Source organism: Homarus americanus, unplaced genomic scaffold (genome assembly GCF_018991925.1).
Source record: "Homarus americanus isolate GMGI-L3 unplaced genomic scaffold, GMGI_Hamer_2.0 scaffold24143, whole genome shotgun sequence".
NCBI classification, from domain to species: Eukaryota; Metazoa; Arthropoda; class Malacostraca; order Decapoda; family Nephropidae; genus Homarus; species Homarus americanus.
Window position 1 is genome coordinate 285,094 of NW_024713349.1, and position 11,958 is coordinate 297,051.

An 11,958-nucleotide genomic window follows, 5' to 3' on the forward strand; every position below is an offset into this window, starting at 1 on the left:
ACCGAGTCTAGCCCGAAAATTATTAACCAGTAACATAAAGTAAACAGATCCCTGAGGCCGACGGAACACCTCAATCATACCTGACGGCGAACTGAGAAAACGTGTTGCTGGTCACAACTAAACTACAATATAAAACTAAGATTTATACAGTGTTTACATCAATGCTAACCATAATAAACAAACAGTTTGTTCTCAGTAACAAGTAAATATCTAACATGAGGTCTCTCTCGTCTTACAAGATGAAATTAATGTTGCAATGAAATTAATAATTGACAGGTGATTCTTCCTTAAATCTTACTGGTTGACATAACATGAAAGAGTCTACGGGAGTCACTTACAGCACAGGAGACCAGAGGTGTGTGTGTGTGTGGCGACCTGTGGTTTAATGGTCAGCATGCTCGCGACGCAAGCTAGTGGACCCGAGTTCGATTACCAGGCAGGGTGAAACTATGGGCAAAACCCACCTTAAGTTACCTAGCGAACGATTGAAATTTATAAGCTGTAGATAATTAGTATCTATTGCTATATATATTGTTCTTGTTCTTATAGTTATAAAGATTACATATAATGTATAATAAATGTTGAAAAATGTGTGAGAATTATGAAGAGGTGAATGGTAGGAGGCATCGCTGAAAGGCCTCCACTACACAGGTGATCCCTTGCGTGGAAGAGAGGAGATGCGTGTGTGCCTTGGGGTAGTCGTGGCCGAGCCCTGGAGATGACACCGTGTAGTGGGGTTACGAAGACATTTACATAAACTATATGGGTAAATATCTTCCTCACAAGTAAGTGAATTCCAGACGAGTTCAACAAGGGGTCGATTGGTTAGAAACAAAGTAAAGTGCTTATGAGGTTTACTACTACAGGACCACTGACCAGTAGCTGTTGGAGTGTATCATGCTTGGGTGCTGAGACAAAGAATCATCACAACAGCAACTGAGAAATAAACATTTACTGGTGGACGCTTGTAAGTGGTGTTTACTAATGCAAATGTTTTATTGGAAGTGTTCTGAGCGTTTATATAGGACACTGTACACGCTTGAGAACTTTGTACCCCAGAGTTGAGCTTATGGATAATTGCCATGTCATTAAGGCGTATGACAGAGTAATTTCTATACATTAATGTCTTAAACTTTAATAATTCAAGTCTTCTAATTAAGTGAAAAGAATTACTTCAAGTTGTTTCATGTCTTTAGTGAGGAAGAAACTAGTCATGTACGAGATGATTGGTGGTTCTGATACTGAAGTGATTCCTAAAAAATATTAGTTTGTATTTTTATAATCTAACAATTTATTATTCAATAGAATTAATTATTTATTGTTAATTTTTCTTTCAGTAAGAATTATGTTAATTAAATGTTATTATGCCAATGTTTTAATTTTCTTATTATTATTTTATTGTGTATTTCCTATGAATATGACGGACATTAAATAACTTACTTTGTGAATTTCATTACTGTGAGAACTTAACCACGCTACAGTTGGTTAAAGTGATGCAACTGTTAATATATCCAGTTTGAATAATCTAAAAGACAGACGAAAGAAACTAATCAAAAATACATTTTGCACACCTGAGGACAGCCGAGACCAGAGAAGGTGAGCGAACAGTGTAGCCCCTCCTCCAGACAAGGCAGCCTCTTCTCTTATTTGCATCAGTGATAATGTAGCTACGTCAGCCTCAGGAGGAGAGCCGGGGGTTGTTGTCCCTGGGTGGCGGTCCACCACCTCGTCACGGCAGATTGAATGAGGCGACGCTAAGCAAGTCCTCAAGTCTGGTGAAGGGAGTGTTGCCTTTTTTCAGGAAAAATAAGTTTTTCTTTTCAGTATTTCACAACTTTTGAGTATTTAACCAATTCGTCCAAATTTTGGGTTTTATCGCTATAACTTAATAAAAATTTATTTGTACATGAAAAAATAAGCCGTTATTATCTAAAATAGGTCCGGTAAGGTTAGGGTTTGCATGAAGCTGTTGATTATTAGGAGTTTTGATGATCAACATGAACGTTGATGGCAAGTCAGAAATTTCCCGCAAAACAGAAATACATAGAAGTTATCGCTAATAGGCAATTATCTCTATTAGGCGTGTATGTATGTATGTATGTATATATATATATATATATATATATATATATATATATATATATATATATATATATATATATATATATATATATATATATCCGTCTTTCTTCTATTCTTTCTCTTTATGAAGAGAATTGGCCAGAATATAACCTTCCGATTTCTCGACCGTGTCTAATCGACATCAACAATTTGGGCCGGTCTGTTGCACACTAGCTGTCAGGTCCAGCTAGGCACCACCCGTTCTCTCCACTCTATTAGCTCCACTGAGGAAAACTCAGTCTATCATGAACGGACCAATTTAACGCCGAACTTAAACTGCCGTTCATCGGAAAATGAGGCTTAATCTAACCAATATATTCACAGTTTTTGAAATATTTTGTTGGCCGCTGCTGTGTTTATGGTGGAATATTGTTATCGTTATTCCCAACCTGTTACGCTTTTTCTTACTGTTGGTTACTGACACCTACAGTAGGGTTTACTGAAATACGTCTGGGATAAATTATAAGTGGAATTACCTTCAAACAGGTGAATCAGTGAGCCTGTACAGTACATGTTATATGAATTGGTCAATTTACAGGGACGTGAAGGGAGAGAGAGAGAGAGAGAGAGAGAGAGAGAGAGAGAGAGAGAGAGAGAGAGAATTAGCTTCGTCAGTGAGAATGTGTGTAATTGGATCTCACTCACGTATGAGAAAGACACGCAGACGCTGTTCAATGTATAATAGTTTGATAATATTCTTCACTACTGATATTGTCTAAACTACAATGGTGGCTGTGGAGATTGTATTCAAGGGATTAAGTCACCTTACTCAGGGATTAAGCCATCGTACTCAAGGGATTAAGCCATAGTTGTATCTTTTAGGTTAGGTTACCAATCACCTCAATAAATTATATGCAAAATCTATTGTTCATTATTCAGTGTTTCTATAAAATTTCTTAACACATTGTCACGAAAAATTTAAATTACTGTAAACCACCCGTAAGAGATCTCAGTCCGGTGTATTGAACGAAAATATAAGGCGTTTGTCCGATGATAACTGACATCTTAGGAAGTGAAGATTATTAGTTGCTCTTGGTTGATAGGCGTTAAAGATGGCAGCCCTTATCATTCCTTCGTTATCATTCCTTTCTTATCATTCCTTTCTTATCATTCCTTTCTTATCATTCCTTCCTTATCATTCCCTCATCATTTCCTCCTTATCATTCATTCCTTATTCCCTCCTCATTCCATCCTAATCATTCCCTCATCATTCCTTCCTTATCATTTCTTTGTTATCAACCCTTCCTCCTCATTCCCCCCTTATCATTCCTTCCTTATCATTCCCACCTTATCATTCCCCCCTTATCATTCCCCCCTTATCATTCATTCCTTCCTTATCATTCCCTCATCATTCCCTCATTATCAATCCCTCCTCCTCATTCCCTCCTCCTCATTCCCACCTTATCCTTCCCTCCGTATCATTCCTTCCTTATCATTCCTTCTTTAACATTCCTTTCCTATCATTCCTTATTTAGTGCTCTGGAATTTGGACAACACGAATGGCCTACACATATCTGAGAGTTATCTCCCAACACACACACACACACTCCATCCCCCCCCCACACATACGCACCCCACACACACACATACACACCCCCACACACACACACACCCCCCACATACATACACACCCCCACACACACATACACACCCCCCCACACACACACACATACACACCCCCACACACACACCCCACACACACACTCCCCCACACACACACACAACACCACCACACACAAACACCTCCAGACACAAATCCCCCACACACATCACCCCACACACAAGCCTCCTCCTCGCACACATCACCCCACACACAAACCCCCTCCCACACATACCCATCACGGACTAAGATCATTACTTAATCATTCCATAAGAGAATTAATTCCTTTATATACCCACTTTATAATTAAACAAGAGACTCGCTGTAATAATACTAATGCTATTCCTCCACGTTATTTTGATACATTGACTTCTCGTAACCAATTAGGTAATATACATTCTGGTCCCTGGAGTCTTATACAGTGTAGAGTCTTACTGTATATACCAAGCATTATAAAGTACATTGAGTTATGAGTTAAGTCTCTCTTGAGCCTCATTAAGTGTATAGAAAAACAAAACTGTCATTACTGTTATTCTCGGGGTATTAACAGATGGTGAATAACAGTTATGAAAAATGAAAATGACTGAGCTGACAATCATAATCAATTAATACCTTCATAAGATTTTTTTCATGGCGGAACTATTCATTTTAATAAGGATTTTTTTTTTATAATTTTCACCTTTTTTTTTCTTTTTATATCAGAATGGAATGCAAATTTCTAATATAGATTATCCATTACCATATTATTTTCCCAGGTAGATGAAAATTTAGTGAGACAGACGTATATTTTAGTTATCATTGTAATATATTAATGACTGAACATATTACCTTTAGGGAAAATATTACTTAATGAACATATTATTTATAGTGTAAAATATTACTTAATTAAAACATTATCTCTAGTGTAAAACGGAAATTCCAGTATAATCTAAGTCATCCAGGTAAAATACTTTATGATAACTGTGACTATGAAACAATATCTGATCCAACAGTCACGAACCAACCATATAAGTCAAGGGTCAGCAGCTTTTATACAGTAATTGACCACATTACAAACAAGAAATCAGTTATCAGCTGTAGACATCAGTGTAATTATGTAATGTTTATGTATGAAATTCAGAAAAAAAAATGGAATTAATCTAAGAAATATTGACCTACTGTAAGTTATATAGCTATCCAGACAAGTGATAGTAATCAGAGTCCCTCAAGTGACCCACAAACTACCAGTGAAACCCAATGAGCCGCGGGGATATACGCATAGGACCAACAATAATGTTCATCCAGACCGATCGGTGCTCGAGTCATGCGAGTATCATCACAAACTAAATGCAAACATTGACAATTTATCCACTCGTATGGGGATACAAATGGCTCTGATGTGTATAAGTTTGGTCTGTTGTTTGAGGTAGTAATGTCTTAGTATTGCCACACAGTAAAACCAAAATAATATATAGATAGTCTGTCCAACAAAACTGTATTACCTCCATAGTTGCATGTAAGATAAACTGCTTCAACAAAACCCCAGGCTTCATGTTTGATCCTAGCAAATTGTTACTTAAAAAAATACAATAAATGTACACAGAGCAGCTCAAATTGATACTGAAGGTCAGACCTCGGCCTGTTATGCACTGTACAGTCAACAGCAGAAATTCGTCTCAACCCACTTGCATGATAAGAGGCGGGTGATCGAGTAACACTGACTAATATGAATGACAGATGGCTAGTTATTTAAAATTAGTTCAGATTGCCTAATAATTAATTTCTGTATACTGTATAACTAAATGAGTATCAATATATCAAATATGGGAAAATAATGTTACTGAGAAATATACGACATTACTGCAAACGCTTTATAGTGAATGTGTCGGTGGGTATAAGAAACGGGCAGGAGTATCAGCTCCATGAGGCACTGAAATTATCATCTAGACTAACAAACCTTTTTCACACACACACACACTCGACATCAACAGTGAAAAATTAAGTACCATACATTCCTCTAGTACATGACCGTGAATATTAACGACCCCAGTGTTAATATACCATCTACAGTTCCGTAAAAAGGGCACCATCACAATTCTGGGAAGACGCCTGATGTGTCGACCCAGTCAGCCCGTTGGAGCCGAAATAGAGAGAAAAAAAAACCCAGCTCAGCTTTGACCTTTGGGACTGATAAATCTGTTGACGATGAAATCATAGTCAGCGGCAACTCTGCGTGTTCCATTAAGAAAATCGGCCATCCATTACGATATACATTTACCTGAGAACGTTAATTATGGATCTTTTATGGACTCAGCACCTGGGAATAGTAAAGATCCGAACAGGTGTGGAATAACTTATGTAAGAGTTATGTAGCGTCGATTTTATCTCCTCTGTTTCTACATCGTTGCTCACTATGTTGTTAATGGAATAATTTGTGGTCGTGACAGTTAACATTATTGGAACACTCGTGCATTGTAATCACCAAGTCCCAGTAATTCATGAGTGTCTGCGTGTTGATTTCACTTCACATAACTAATGAACTATTGCAATCATTTGTCAACCACAACTTACAGCCAATGTCTTTGCAGTATGTCCTGTTAGATATAGAATGGTAAGCAGTGCCATCGATCTTAGGCAAGTATTATCGACACTTTTAATTCATACTATAATAATACTGTTTGTGGTATCGATTGTTAATAGTTGTAGTTACAGTAAAAAACTTCCCAGACACCGCAAGACCAGACCCTCTTCCTCCTCTACCGGACAGGACAAAGCGACACTACCTTTGTCCGAATACCATCGTCCCGACTTACAAACACTAACCAGGGATCCTAAACTACGATCAACACGATATCCTTAGCCCCTTCAACCACCCAACCGTTAAAACATCTTCTACAAATGACCAAAAAACAATTGACCACTAAGCAGATCAAGAACCTGCTCCAGCCGCCACCAGTTTTGGACTCTGTGTTCTGTGTGACCTTTATTGCAAGACAAGTTTGATGCCGGGAGGGAGATAATAATAATAATATGGGTGAACGTGTTGTGTCAGGTAGTAGGTCATACCCCAGCCTTAAAACACCAGCTACACAGACTGGCTCCCTGACTAGAGGCTGTACTGACTACTGAAGAAGTAAACAAATAACTCTACAAATTATTCACCAGAACTGTAGGTCAGGACGCCAACAAAGGCTGTTTCTCCTGGTAAACAAACTGTGTTTACATGAATTAAATGGCCAGATTAACCCGCTACTATGCATGTTCTGAAATTTACGGACTCTTATTCTGGACCAAAATACCACATGGGAGTCTTTTGTCTAAATAACCTTGCCTCCGAATGTATTTGCAAGGTATTGGAATGACCTCTTCTCTGTGTGTCTCTCTGTCACCATTTTCACTACTGTAATGAAACATAATTATCTGTCATACCCGCACTAAATCTGACCGTTCCTCATGGTTGAACATTGTTGGGTATACAATAAGCACTCTACTTTTGAAGGGAGGTCAAAGGTCAAGGTTATTGGATATATTGCATTGAAAGGGTCACTGACGTTCTCTATGATGTTGCTTTTCTCCAGGTAGTGACGTCAATAACAGTTCTTTGACAATGAGGATGAGCTTCAAAAACACAAGACTACCTGTATAAAAATCAACTCTGCTCTAGAAATTAACCTTGGAGAATTTGCGGCGTGACATAAAATTTTACTTGTATGTGTCATAGTTAAACACAATCACCAAAACAAAGTGTAATTTCTGTAAATCATTATATTTCAGAGCTGTTGGATAAAAACTCTTAAAATTTGGTAAATAAACACTTGGTAGAACTCACCATCAGCTCATAACATAACCTTCCCGAAAGATGAAACACGAAGCCACGAGTCTGGGACATACCTCTCCCAGTAGTTGGTCTGAGACGCGGTATAAGGTCTCTCATTGTCTTGTTGCGTATGAGATAAAATGATGCTTTAGAGACAACATAAAAATAGGGAAGTCTTGGTTTTCTAAAAAATTTTGGTAGATAAACAATAACAAACAGGTTACGTTAACTGTTATCGGAAAGAGAGAGAGAGAGAGAGAGAGAGAGAGAGAGAGAGAGGGGAAACATAATCCTTGGAAGTGTGGCTGCCTCGCGTGTGGGAGTGTGATTGATGATACCCAGGATTCCTCTCGGTAAAACATGGTTGACTCCCACATTTCGGAGTGAGGAGAGCTACTGTTATGTCGGCAGATTTACACGGTGTAAATTTTTCTCCTCAACTCGTGTCGGTGTTAAAAAATCGCTGCTACTCTCGATTTTAATATTTGTAGAAATCTTTCAACTTGAACTCACACTGATTGTAAATGGATAATAAAGTTGTCATATTTATCAAGGTATATTTACATACAAGTGTTAAGGAGGAGTGACACTATTTTGTTGTTATTGATACATAGTTACATGGAGTTAATTAATTATAAACATGTTAAAAACTCTTGGTAGTAATAAAATAATGAGGGGTTTTAGTATTTGTTTTTTACTTGTCATAATAGAACTTGTGACAGGTATATTGATCTGTTCTGTTCATGGGATGGTTTCTTTTACCATGCGTCGGTCTGTCTGTCTGTCAATTAGGCCTTACCTTAAGTTTAGTCCTGTCTCAACACAATTTTCACAGTCGAGTGGTCACGGAAATAGCTCGACACGAATCTTTATTGACCTCTATTGGACAGTTAAGATCAAACGTTGTCTGAAAATGTTCCCGGAAAAAAATAGACTACTTCTCAGCGAAATACCAATGGTGTTTTTCATCTAGGAAGAATATTTGGAAAAAATCTCACTTTCTCGCGGTCTTATTCCTGTGACTGTCCTACTCCTCTGGCTGTCGACAGAAAACGGGAATCTGGACAACAACATGGTGGCAGTGATGCCAAAGTGCGGTAATATGACTCTACGGGTATGCGTCCCTTTATTTCATGCAGATATGGCGACCGCATACCATAGCAATGCGGAAATATTACCGACTGATTTAAGAATTATATAATATTGCCAACTTTACTTTAACATTATGGACTGTTTTATATATATTAATTAATATCATAATAGCTGTTTTAAAGTATGATCGGTGCCCTCAGAACTTACATATTGAACTTGTTAAAGTAATATAATAATTCTGTATATGTTTAACTCTTTCCCTGGAACATCTTAGTCAGAGTCAACATACAAGAAGCTAAAAGGTAAGTTATAAGCAACATGTGTTGGTTCTCATTGTCAATATATATATAAATAAATAAATATATATATATATATATATATATATATATATATATATATATATATATATATATATATATATATATATATATATATATATATTGAATATAATTGTTCATTATATTCCCTCCTCTCTCTGTTTCTCTGTCTCGCTCTCTCTGTTTCTCCCTCCCTCCCCCAGTTCCTCTTTTAACCCATTTACTTTATTTTGCAAAAAACCTGATGAACAATGCCGCCAAAGCGAACATTTCGGGCTGCGTGACTTCACTATGAGGAATTCAAGGATTGGCTCAGGAGGGTGGAGGACAACGGCAATAGAGCATGCTGCAGTTTTTGACGTACAGATTTGTCTACCGAAATATCAACTGTCAAACAGCATAAAATCTCACATATGCACAACATAAATGTTGAGAGGATGAAAAAAATGAACCAGGAAATGGACTCCTGAGGTTTGCGACGCATGGTAGGCAGAGCTGAAATTAAACTTGCGACCTGAGATGTTTTTATAGACACGATCCCCTAAATAGACATGACATAAATACAATTGAGCCCAAAAAAGTAGAGGACCACCTATCAGATGACCAACTATATCTTGGGGCTGGTGTGCATACACTACACTACGCCAGACATCTGAATTTGCAGGCAAAAACGACCTACTGAAAGATGTCAGAAAAATGTCGATTATTCCTCATAACAGCCTGTCAACAAATGAAGGCCAGATTTCCTTTCGATAATAAGTTATTGCAGCTTTGTACAGAGCTACCAGTTAGAAAGTGCCAAGGAAGTACCGCGAATTTATAATGGGGATCACCAGGCACTTGATGATGAATGGCGGCATTTGCACAACATGTCTCTCCCAGATGATATCAAACAAACAAACAATATTGGAACATTTTTCATAGGATTACGTAAACTGAAAAATGAGGATGATGAACCACCATTTTCCGCATTGCCACAATTTGTCCTTGACCTGCTGGCCCTTCCAACTTCCAATGCAGACGCGGAGAGGATATTTTCAAAGGTGGATCCCGTTAAAACTAAGCAAGGAAACAAACTACAAAATTCAACACAAGCAGGCAGCTTTGGTTCATGTTTCTGAGGCAGTAAAGGCCAGAGAGGGAAGTGTGAAATATCAACCTACGCAGGATATGATAAGATCTGTCAAACAGCGCGGTCTGATCCATGATGACAACTAAATATTGTTTTTACAGTATAGATTTATTTTCAGTTGTACAGTCAGGCAAAAATTCACTGATCCCACCCTGGGTCTCGTGCTCGCAATTTTACCTGGCAATACTTGGTAAAGGAAGGCTGTATGTAATGGTGATTGTTTTGGGCTGTATCACTGTCAGGATAAATATTAAACAAACCAAAGGTAACAATTTTATAATAATAAACTATTCATTGTTATTTAAGGTCATCAGAAGCTTCCAAATGTTCGTATGTTTGTTTAAATAATGAAGAAAATTTGATGTGAGAATCTTGTGGCAGCTGTGGCTGTAGTTGAGTTGCCAATTCATTAATATAATTTTCTTCATTATTTAAGCAAATTTACGAAGATTTGGAAACCTCTCATGACCTGTATTAAGGAGGAATAGCAGATTGTCAGAGATGGTTTGTGAATTCCGTGCGTGTGTGTGTGTGTGCTAGTCTCCCACAGTGAGATTCGAACTATCAACCTACTGTAACGAGAGGTAGATGTATTCCCCAAATCAGTCTTATTGAGTAGATAATCAAATACATGTTAATCCTGTAAGGCATCGTCGACTCGTGGGTCACTCACTAACAGGACCAGCTCTGGCACCCAACAACCAGGCAGCAACGTTTCACCAGGTCACGAGTGAGGGAGGGGGGCGAAACATTTCAGGAAATTGTACAGCGTGTCCGCACAGCCACTAGACATATTTTAACACGAGGAAGTTAAACTGGCCTTAATGGATGTGTGGACCCATTACGCACCTTCCTGGTATATATCTACCGAGAATTTTTTGAACTGGCGATGGCTAAACTGACACAGGTCAAAGGTTATGTAGCAGAGGGTTCCAGCGAGTGCTATTACGGGTTATATATGAACGTAGCGAGCAGAAATGTCTGGGTTGATGTAGGATTTTTGATGATGGTACTATTGAGTGTAATGTACGTTGTAAAAAAAGATAAACTTTACACATTTGTAGTCAAAGGAGAGCGATGAGGTACCCCACCAAGGATTGTTCAATGCTAAAATTCCATCACTTTTTTTATTTACTGATAAACGATAAAGTTCTCCTAGGTTCACTCTCAGCCATCCAGTGTGCCCTTGCTGCCATATAGTTCCATTACCTAACACTAATACCTTACAGTTTACCTTAAAATTTCACCAAAAAATTTATATTTCTCTCCACGAGTGATTTACATTAGTGAACTAAGTCTCCTAATTTTCCTTCAGTAAATTAATAATTCCTATATAACTGTTTTTTTTGCATTCAGTCGCATTGTTTGTCATCCATAAGTCAACACAAAGCAGAAGGCATTACTCAAATGTTTATTCTTATCACTAAACAAGAGGATATGTTACTTTTGAATCAATAATAACTTACTGAAAAACACTTCTGCATATTTGGACTCATTTCATGATTACTGCTTTAGTCAGATTCTGTGCGTCTGTTTAACACTGCTTCCTTTTATCAATTTCATTCACAATCCTTCTAATCGACTTACCTCATTCAAGTTTTATTATGGGAATTATTACTATTTTTTTCTGTTAAAACTAAACATTTTCTGTAGAGATAAATTTATTAAACTTTGTATTCAGTCTACAGATTAATCGAACATATTATTATTTATATCTACTTACCTATACAGTATATAATATTTATTACAGTGTTGAATAAGAGGTTCCCGAATTCCCTCTACGAAGCACAGAATCTAAAACTTACAGCGGCTTTGAATAAACAGACTCACGCACCTTCGTAATTAAGGGCAGCCCCAGCATGCACTTGGTATATTTTTCTTAATATTTTTGTGGTCGTTC